The 11,413-nt window shown below is 44.8% G+C and overlaps 1 long non-coding RNA gene across 1 annotated transcript; it reads left to right on the forward strand.

The window, feature by feature from the left end:
- The first annotated feature begins 307 nt into the window (after positions 1–307).
- LOC135056261 (uncharacterized) lies at positions 308–9,610 on the forward strand. Its single transcript, XR_010243939.1, has 5 exons — positions 308–686; positions 6,350–6,730; positions 8,244–8,370; positions 9,326–9,434; positions 9,523–9,610. It is a non-coding gene; the product is annotated as an uncharacterized LOC135056261 (long non-coding RNA).
- Positions 9,611–11,413: the final 1,803 nt, after the last annotated feature.

Raw genomic sequence — 11,413 nt, forward strand, 5'->3', positions numbered from 1 at the left:
AGCAGTAGTAGCGTCCTTATACGTAATGCCCCGCCAGTAGTAGTAGCGTCCTTATACGTAGTGCACCCCTGTAGTAATAGCGTCCTTATATGTAATGCCCCTCCCAGTAGTAGTAGCGTTCTTACATGTAATGCCCCCCCAGTAGTAGCGTCCATAAAGCGCGCGCACAGACATACCTCACACACACACACACACACACACACACACACACAATTCACACATATATACACCCACCATATACACACACGTCACATACACACTTCAAGTTCTCTCTCACACTCCACTTACCTAAGCCAGTCTCCCTCTGTACAGCAGCCTGGTCCGTGTAGCTCCGCCCCCTTCCGGCCCGTGTAGCTCCGCCCCCTTGTGTCCCGTACTCGGCGCTGTCACAGGTGAGGGGAGGGGAAGGGAGAGAGGAAGCTTTTCATGCTGCAGGTGCCCGCTGCCAGTGCCTGTCATACAGTGACAGACACAGCACTGGCAGCAGCAGCAGCAGCAGTGGGGACAGGACGGCGCAGCAGGGAAGGAATGCAGAGCAGGGGGAGCGCCTCTCCGTCCCAGCGCCTCCCTGCACTGCATCCCTTCGCTGAGCGGGTAGCGCCGGGCCTGCGTAGGGTCGTGGGGAAGATGGACGGACACTGACTTGCAATACTGATAGTCTCAACGCTCACTTCTTTTACACAGAGGTACGAAGCATTGGTGTAGGAGCTATTAGCAACATATCTATCATAGGATTTGGCTGTGATGTGCGGAGGGCATCTATGGTACTATTGCTTCTCCGACTGCGCTGTCAATAGTTAATAATTGATAGGAGTGTGAGAAGGGAGATGGCCAACTATATTGCAGCTTTTGACAGTTCACTCTGACTGAACTGATTTTCCTGCCCTCTCTCTCTCTCTTATTGCGGTCCGCCTCCGCTGTGGGCTAACTGTCAGTCACTCACCCGATCAATCCTCCCCAAGGGTGGACCTCCACTCCCCGGAGTTGTAGTGGGTGGGTGTACTTTGCCCCGTTACTCACAATTAGACAGGCGGACTTCTCCCTCTGCATCACGGCTGTCCGGACGACGGCCGCCGGCTCCCTGCTGCCTCCGCTCCGTTCTGCGCTCCGGGATCCCGTACTGCTAAACAGCGGTAAGACATTGACGGGGATCTTGCTCTGGGTGTCGGCTGACCGGTCTCTCAGTTCTGCGCCTTTCCCTCAACGCGCTCCCGGTCTCTCCGTCCTTCCCTCTCTCCTCCTGCTGCGTCAGAACAACCGTTGCCCTAAAACGGCTCCCCTTTATCCCTTCACCGCTCTTCCCCGTATGTGTCCCGCCAGCAGCGCGGGGACACACCATCCGCCTAGACTCTCTCTTCTGGGTCTATATGACCTCCAGGTACCCCTCCGGGCGCACTGCTCCATATTGTCCTGTTCCCTACAGCTGGCCGCTTTTATACAATGATACCCGTATTTTTATCACAGTCAAGGGTTTCAAATCCCGGGTATCACACTAGTACACGTCGACCTAATTTCCATGTCGACATAGTGCTTGTCGACCTAATGCTCATGTCGACCTTCAGTGGTCGACATAATGACTGTCGACCTAAGTTGGGTCGACCCAACGACCCATACCCAGCAAACTGTCCTAAAACTGTGGGGAGTTACCCTCCCCTTCCTGGCTGCTGGGTGATGTCAGCAGCAGTGACAGCCATCTGAAAGGCATTAGGACCCGGGAGTGGATGACCACAGCCAGGCAGAGTGAGAAGCCTGGGTCACTGAGGATTGGCTGACCCCTGAACTTAGAGGAGGAGCCTGTTGCACAGGAAGGAGAGTTACCTCAGATACCCAAGAGCCCTGTGGAGAGAGACTGTGCTGAAGGGAGCAGTTATCATGACACACACTGTCAGACAGGAGGAGAGAGCACAGAGCTCTGAGGAGGCAGAGTCGGGAAGTGTGACAGGATGCCTGTGAGAGTGACGGACGGAGAAGCCCTGAGTAGAATCGCCGGGGAGCTGCTGCCCTGAGATGGACCAGAGAGCGGGACCTCTGAGCATCCATACTGTGTGACTGAGGATAAGCCTATGAGAGACTGGGTGAGTGACATGCATCAGAGGCCAGTCAGTCACAAATTTCCAGCCAGAAGTAGCCACCTAGCCCCCAGCTGAGGACACTGATATATAATACCCCAGACTAGCCCCAAGGTGTGTGAGGGCGTTCACCCCAAACAGCACCAGCCAGCTCAACCATCTCACAAACAGCCAGCAGAGAGAACTGTATTACTTGCTTCCCAGCCAGCCAGCTTACAGCCAGCAGAGAGAACTGTATTACCTGCTTCCCAGCCAGCCAGCTTACAGCCAGCAGAGAGAACTGTTATTACCTGTTTCCCAGCCAGCTAGTTTACAGCCAGCAGAGAGAACTGTATTACCTGCTTCCCAGCCAGCCAGCTTACAGCCAGCAGAGAGAACTGTATTACCTGCTTCCCAGCCAGCCAGCTTACAGCCAGCAGAGAGAACTGTATTATCTGTGACCCACCCAGCCAGCTTACAGCCAGCAGAGAGAACTGTATTACCTGCTTCCCAGCCAGCCAGCAGAGAGAACTGTATTACCTGCTTCCCAGCCAGCCAGCTTACAGCCAGCAGAGAGAACTGTTATTACCTGCTTCCCAGCCAGCCAGCTTACATCCAGCAGAGAGAACTGTATTACCTGCTTCCCAGCCAGCCAGCTTACAGCCAGCAGAGAGAACTGTATTACCTGCGACCCACCCAGCCAGCTTACAGCCAGCAGAGAGAACTGTATTACCTGCTTCCCAGCCAGCCAGCAGAGAGAACTGTATTACCTGCTTCCCAGCCAGCCAGTTTACAGCCAGCAGAGAGAACTGTTATTACCTGCTTCCCAGCCAGCCAGTTTACAGCCAGCAGAGAGAACTGTATTACCTGCGACTCACCCAGCCAGCTTACAGCCTCAGAGAGAACTGTATTACCTGCTTTCCAGCCAGCCAGCTTACAGCCAGCAGAGAGAACTGTTATTACCTGCTTCCCAGCCAGCCAGTTTACAGCCAGCAGAGAGAACTATATTACCTGCTTCCCAGCCAGCCAGCTTACAGCCAACAGAGAGAACTGTATTACCTGCGTCTCAGCCAGCCAGCAGAGAGGACTATATTTACTGTACAACCGGCAGAGAGAACTGTAGTTCTCACTTTGCAGCCAGGCGTTAGGCAGTGTGCAAGCTGCCTGTTCTAATCTGCAGTGCCAGCTCATCCCACCCTCTAGTGATCAGTCAGTGGAATCACAGTGACATTTTCTAAGTCAGTGACATTTCAAGTGGGTGATTCATTACTTTTGCAACCAAAGCCATGCTACTATGCCAGTACCTTGGGAGAGATTATACTCAAGGACTTTACACAAGAAAGGAAACAGAGACAGAATTGGTATCTGCAAATAGTTTATTGGAACCTATATTCAGACAATACGGGCAGGGTGTAGTAAGAGAGTACATTGCACTGTGCGGCTTATTGCCACTAACTCTATCCTAAGTACTGTCTCACTCCTTGTTAAACTCACTACAAAAGGAACAGTGCCTTCTTCCCATAGGCCATAGACTTTATTTGTGGGGAACATTCTGATGCGGAAAGGTTTTACAGGATCAGAAACTGAACTATAGTGACAGCTTTAATAGCCAACCAGTGGACATTAAGGACGCAGTTACTTAGTGTGCCACCCTATGGACAGTACCATTGCAACTGAACGTACATAGGTGGTCATTCCGAGTTGATCGCAGCCAGCAACTTTTTGCTGCAGCTGCTGCGATCAACTAGTAAACGTCTATAGGGGAGTGTATTTTAGCTTAGCAGGGCTGCGATTGCTTGTGCAGCCCTACTAAGCTAAAAAAATTTCAAGCAAAAGATGACTAGGCCTATACCTACTTACCCTGATGATCCCTGCGATGCTGGAGCCGGATATGACGTCAGACATCCACCCTCCGTTCTCCTAGACACGCCTGCGTTTTACTCACCACTCCCTGAAAACGGCTCCAAACGGTCCGGATCCTCCCCGGAACGCCTTCTTCCTGTCAATCTTCTTTGCGGTCGGCTCTGCGACCGCTTCCTTGTAAGTCACGCCATAACCCAACGACCCCTGTTGCCGGGCAATGTCGCGCACGCGCACTGCGTCCGCTGCGCATTCGCATTCTCCACCCATTCGCACCACAGCGATAAACCGCTGCATGCGAACGGGTCGGAATGACCCCCATATTTTATTTGCAGTACTGTGATTTGTATGTTATGTAATTTGCATTGAATGTATCTCGTTTTATTGTTACTGTTTGACGGTTAATTATATGCCACCAGTTCTTACTAAGCTTAACCAAGTTAAATTTACAGCAGTGATCATTCTTTTCTTGATAAATAAATATCAAGTCACCGTCCTAGTGTGTGGTGATGTTTGAGGGTTTGTTTCCTGGGGGGTCTTGAGCCTTCTGCCTGAAGCCTGCGATGTGAGATCCGGAAGAGGTCGACATCGATGTTTGCAGTTGAACAACAAGGTACGACTGCTCGCACCAACGACATTCTAATTGCACCTGTTTATAACAGTGACAGGTAGTGGGAAACTGCATTAAACAAAAAAAAAATGCTTCAGTCTGCCAGCGCCATTGCGCTCCCTGTCTTTCAGTTACACAGGCAGCCGGCAGTTCCAATACAGCAGCAGCGATGCAGCGGCAGGGAAGGTGCCTCTCCAGCCTGGTGCCTCCCTGCACTGCATCCCTCTGCTGAGCAGGTAGCGACGGCCCTGCACACTAGGGCCAATATTTACTACGAATTCGAGTTTGTCCGTTTTGTGTTTTTTTTTCTAAGTCCCAATCCGGGAATTCACTAAGCACCAATCTCGGCAGTGTTTGGACTATTCGTAATGGTGTGATTTGCAAAGTTCCGAAATACGAATGAATAGACCATCGGTCAAACGCGGCTGTTATTTCATACAATACGGGAATTCACTATTCATTCGTATTTGGGTGTTAGTTTCTGAGTGTTCAATTGCGGTCGTATTTTTTTTGCGAATCGGTAAAAAAAGCGGCAAAAAAATAGACCTGCTTTTTTCAATCGTGTTTACATGTGTTGCAACTCAAAAATCAATCACACCTGAATTAGGATGCCTATAAAAGGATGTTAGGCCCATTTCAATACACCTACACTCAGAAATGGCAGCAGGACTGTGGGCCAGTGATCTTTTCTGTGCTGTGGGATTCCTCAGACTCAGACATCAGCCTGTAAGTACCCAGGGCCAAGAAACTGAACATGGTCAGCAGGTTATATAGGTTCCGCGGAGGCTGCGCAGGCCTCGTTTTTTTAGGGGGCGTTTAAACTTGAACGCATTGTCCGATGATAAGGTCATACAGATGTTCCGTCTAAATCGTAACATAATTTTCCGTCTGTATGACCTTGTCAAACTGTGCCTAGAACCTGAGACAGCACGCTCTCGCTCTGTCTCAGGCCTGCACAAACTCCTGGCTGTGTTGCACTTTCTAGCTACTGGCAGCTTTCAGGCTGTGTCTGGGGATGTCATAGGAATCTCACAGCCCTCATTTTCCAGAATCTTAACACAGGTGATGTATACCTAACTACCTCTTCTGTTTTATGTTTGTTTTAATTTTTCGGTGGCCAGTTCTGTCCTAAAATCTCATGTTTATTGTTCTTTAAAATATACACACAGGTGTTGGCTGTTTTGCAGCCCCACATTGAGGCCTCAATCTGCTTCCCTACCCAGGAGTCTCAGTGGCATGTCGTCAGGGTAGATTTCTATGAGCTGCCTGGCATGCCCAATGTGATTGGAGCCATAGATTGCACACACATTCAGCTGAGACCACCTAGGGGCAGGCAGCACATATATACGAATCGCCATTTCGAACACTCCACAAATGTGCAGGTGGTTTGTGATGCAAATCTCAAAATAATGAGTGTTGTTGCTGGTTACCTTGGGGGCTGCCATGACTCCTTCATCCTCAGTCAGTCATCCCTCTTTGATAAGTTTGAGGACGGACAAATGCCAGATGGATGGCTGCTGGGTATGTAATTTGATATGTGTAGGCCTGCGTATACTTTGTCCAAATACAGGTGCAGATGTATTAACCTGTAGAAGGCATAAGGAAGTGAGAAACCAGTAATCTGTGCAAGGTGATAAAGGCACCAGCCAATCAGCTCCAATATGTAAATGAACATTTAGGAACAGATTGTCTGCTGCCTTTATTACCTTGCACATATCACTGGTTTTTCAATTCCTTATGCCTTCTACAGGTTAATACATCTGCCCCACAGTGTGTTACTTATGTGTTGCTGTATCTTAACATGAATCACGTTACTATATCTGTCTTTTAGGTGATGGAGGATATGGCTGTTTCTCTTGGCTTCTAACTCCATTGTCCCGACCTGATACCCCTGCTGAACACAATTACAATCATGCACATAAGTCCACGCGGAATGTGATAGAAATATGTTTTGGTGTGCTGAAATCTAGGTTTCGGTGTCTGGATAAGTCTGGTGGCCTTTTGTCGTATAGTCCCTCCAAGGTGACTCAAATTGTGTTCTGCTGCTGCTTTCTTCATAACATGTGTTTGCAACAACATCTGCCACATGTTGAGGAGGAGGAGGAGGAAGAAAGCAGCCAGCAAGCAGAGGAATTAGAGACATCTGGTGATACTTGGAGTACAGATGTAGGGAGGCAGGTTAGGCAAGAGATCATCACTCGCTATTTCTAAGGTAAGTTTGGTTTGCTTATTTCATTTGTTGTGTAATCATAAATAGATGTTTTGCCATTTTTATTGCCAAAACCATTACTCAGAATGTGTCTGTCTCCTTGACACATACAAACATACCCTCGCTTTATGAAAAACAAATGTCGCATGTGTATTGTGTGTATTTTTAAACACAAAATAACAGATTATGAGTGGCATGCATTAAGTCTGGATAAGTGATCGTAAACTTGCAGTGCTAATTTATTACAAGCCCACATAATCCATTTAGTATTTCACTTTATCATTGTGTGTAACGTCCTAATGCACAGGTTCACAAACTCGGCCCTCAGGACTACACACAGTGCATGTTTTTCACGTAACCCAGTAGAAGCACAGGTGTATGAATTACTCACAGACATATGTTAAAAGGTTCACAGGTGGAGCTAATTATGTCACTTGTGATTCTGTGAGTAGACCTGCAAAACATGCACTGTGTGGGTTCCTGAGGGCCGAGTTTGAGAACCTGTGTTCCCAAAAAACACTCCTCAACATATAATATGTTAGCCTTGAGGAATACATGTGTCCCTATGTGTGATGCACCATCATATTTAAGACACACAAACTTACTGTAATCAGGAATAATTTATTTCCTAATGTTTGATGCAGTAAACTTGATGATGTGTAAGTAAATACACAGTTTGCCACATATATACATTATTATACACATTCTTTGATGTTTGTTTAAAAAGTACATATTTGTTTGTTTCAGCATCATGTGTAATAACATTCTTACTAATTTTTAACACACACAAACATGTCCCAACAATACTGACATTCATTTTGTCAATGTTTTTTTAAAAATTCAAAGCCAACATATTAAAAGCTTTTTACGTAACTCAATTGTGTTCTTCTTGTAATGTTGTATAGAGAAGAAAGGTAAAATATGTATCAATAACATTGTAATTTGGATTATCTGCAGGAAAAGAGAATGATTGGAATCTAGAAAGAGTAATGATTAGAAAAAAAATCAAGTGGTCAGTTTACTTCCTGCTAAAGACATTCTGCCTGGCTGCCAATTATTGTGTCTGCAGGAAAAGAGAATGATTGGAATCTAGAAAGAGTAATGATTAGAAAAAAATCAAGTGGTCAGTTTACTTCCTGCTAAAGACATTCTGCCTGGCTGCCAATTATTGTGTCTGCAGGAAAAGAGAATGATTGGAATCTAGAAAGAGTAATGATTAGAAAAAAGCAAGTGGTCAGTTTACTTCCTGCTAACATGTATGTGCGGCTCCATCAACATTTCCCTCCTCCAATACAAAAAAAAAATGGTAAAGAATAAATGTGCGTACAAATTTTATGTTGTTGTTTGTACCACTTATAATTAATGATGTTGTAAAAATTGTCAAAGGAGCTAAGTGTTATATATTTTTTGGCAAACATATACTTACTAACTATTTTGAGTTACTTATCACAAATGTCTAACTTGCATTTTTTTTACGATTTTTTTGGTGGCTGCTTGTCCTGCCCTTTGCCTTTAGCACTGTCATGTTGGCGTGCTCTGGTGGAGCATCTTGGTGGTGATGAGACTAGCGTGATATTTGGAGTAGTCGTACCAGAACTGCGGCTTGTTTGCTGTTGGTGCATGCATCTGAGTGTTTCATTCAGGTTAGTGAGGGTGGCATTGAGTTCACGTGTAGCAGCATTTTAATTGTCTACTATTCTGAATAAACTTTCATTAATCTTTTGATTGTTTTGAAAAATGTTCATATAACTTTACTGTTGTCTGTGCTGTTCTTCCATTAGTCTGTGCTGTTCTTCCATTATGTGCTGTAAGTTGCCCATGACCTGTGTAATGTCTGTACGCATGAGTTCCATGGTATTGCCTATTCTGGTTGTTTGTTCATTTTGTCTACTCAGATTTCTTGATATTCTTCTGAGGTGAGATGGTAGGCTTGCAAACATTTGTGTCTGCCTACGCAGGCAATCTTCATTAGTGGCCTGCTGTCTAGCCCAAATGGACCAAAACACCTGATCAGGGCCTTGTGTTCCTGGTGTTGTTGGGCTGTGTTGTGGTGGTGGTGGTGGTGGTGTGCTTTGCTGTGGTGGTGTACTCACAGGTGCTGGGGGGCTCATTCCTTGCATTAATGGCTGCATTTCTAAGATGTTTGACTCCTCCATGTCACTGTGTTGCTGTTGTTGCGGAGGGATGCTGTTCCCAGGACTAGAAGCTGAAATGTTAAACAAATCTCCGTTAGCTATCCATATGTTTGAGAAATGTAAACAAATCACTACACATGGAACACATGTCATTCACTGTTGCTTTCAACTATTCTGCCTAGCAACATCATCACTCATAGCTTAAATACATACATATGCCTGTTTGTGGCAAATGTGTCTGGTTACTTAATTGTGAAAGCAAACACTTTAGTTTTATTGTAGCTCACACATACTCCACCATAAAAACACATTGGAATACATAATGTGTTACCTTATAGCTTTGATCAAACAAACATAGTAATGTTTTTATATGTATTTTGCAATGTTACCTCAAACACACATGTGAAATTTGGAAAAACAACCTTACTTTTTGCAATAAAAAAAACATGCTTTTTTGTTGCAGCATCTTACACACAATGTCATACTGTATGGGTCAAGTGGACATACATATCTTTACTGGATGTGGACAAGGCCATTTAGCTTGGATTCCATTTCAGCTTTTACTTACTGCGGTAAGTATTTAAGTTTTTGATGTGTTTTGACTTAATGCGGTTATGAAATATTTTGATTACGTTCTGACATTTTTCTCATTTATTTCAGTTTGATACTCACAATCAAGATGAGGGGAGTGTGGATGACGTCTTGGAGGTGTGTCCAAAATTTGGAGTGTGGGGACAGAACATACGGACAATAATATTCGTGGCGGGGTAGCCTGCTGTGTTTGTGCCGGGACATACGACCTTGCTTTCTTTTCAGCCACAGGTTTTTTGTGGTGATGTCTTACAGAAGTGCCACTTCTGCTGCTCCATACTTCTTTTAATGGACCTTTTAATGAAAGTGCAATTTTGTTATGGCCATTCCTTTACAAGCATACCCTATACTACAATGGACACTTTACCTGCTTCCGCAGCGTCATCATCATCAGATGTGATAGGAGTTACTGCCCGACGAGTAGTACTGCTTTTTTCTAACACTGTATAAAATAAAATTAAAAAATGTTTTCATGCTATTGTGTATACATCCACCCATTATGTTTATAAACATTTATTCTTTTAGAAATGCTTGGTTTGTTTTATATAAAAACATAAGGACCGGAAAAACAAAAATACAAAACATAAAACAATAAACATTGTCCAATAGACATATGCACTATAGCAAAATCAACACAGGAAAACATGTACAGGACACTGACATAGGCCACAAGTTAAAAAAAAAAAAAAACAACAACCAAAAACACACACATCTTCATTTTGTATTGAAAGGGGGAAAAAAATTACAGATGCAATATATAAATTGCTCTGTGATATGGCACTCCAAAGACAATTACCACTATATGAGCCAAAACAAAATGTAGCAATTTTTTAAAAATGACACTGCAGTGTGGTGTCACGGTACAAATACAAGCAAAAAATTAACAAACAAATAGTGTTATTTTGAATAAAAATTTAACATTATCTAATAATGACATTACACATGTAAGTGGTTTCCAAAGCACTTTCCACTACTCCAGCCTCTAACATGACAACCACTGTTTTTGAAACATTGCACATGGATCACTTAAATATAAAACATAGTCACAATTTTTATTTAAAAAACGCCCAAAAGGAAAACATTATTGCAGGACAATTCAGAGACACACCAAGTCCAAACTACACATGCAAAATATATTTCAGAAAAACACATGACATACAATAAAGTAAGATGTTACATTGGCTTTTGTATAAAACATTAACCAAAACAATGTATTGGCTGACACACACTTGAAGATGGGAGTAATATGCAACGTCACATGACATACATTTTAAAATAAAAAACAAAAAACACAAACATAGAATGTAAATGCAAATACACATGCTCACCATTCTTCCTGGGCCGATCTGAATCCCGGACATGGGTTGCAGAGACAACTTCAGGAGGTATTACACTCCGCATGGGCTCCTCATACTCCAGATATCTTGCAATATAGGGCTGCCCACCACCGGTTTTCCGAGCCGACTTGGCCTCCTTGGCCATTTTGGACTTGACACGTCGCTTTATGTCATAGTACCGTTTGCGGCACGTGTCCTCCGTCCGCTTGACCACCCCCTCACTATTGACAGCAGCAACAACTTTCACCCACAACACCGTCTTCCTCCGTGTTGGCACCTTGGCGGACTCAGGGCCAAATAGCTGCCTCTGATACTTCTTCAGCTCACGCACCAATGCCACATTTTCAGCAAAACGAAACTTTACATTCCGCCCAGTCTTAGTAGTGGTACGTGGCTGCGGAGCACTCTGACTGTCACTATCACTTGAGGCTGCTGCAGCAACCTCACCCACCTCCTCCACCTCACTAACCTCACTAACACTCACCTCCTCCACCTGACCGACCTCCTCCCCCTCACTCACACCCTCCACCTCACCCACCTCTGAGTCACACATATTTGTGTGTCTAAACAGTTAACACAGAAAAAAAACAACAACAACACACTTCTCCACTACCACTACACAA

Source organism: Pseudophryne corroboree, chromosome 3, assembly GCF_028390025.1.
Source record: "Pseudophryne corroboree isolate aPseCor3 chromosome 3, aPseCor3.hap2, whole genome shotgun sequence".
Lineage (NCBI taxonomy): Eukaryota > Metazoa > Chordata > Amphibia > Anura > Myobatrachidae > Pseudophryne > Pseudophryne corroboree.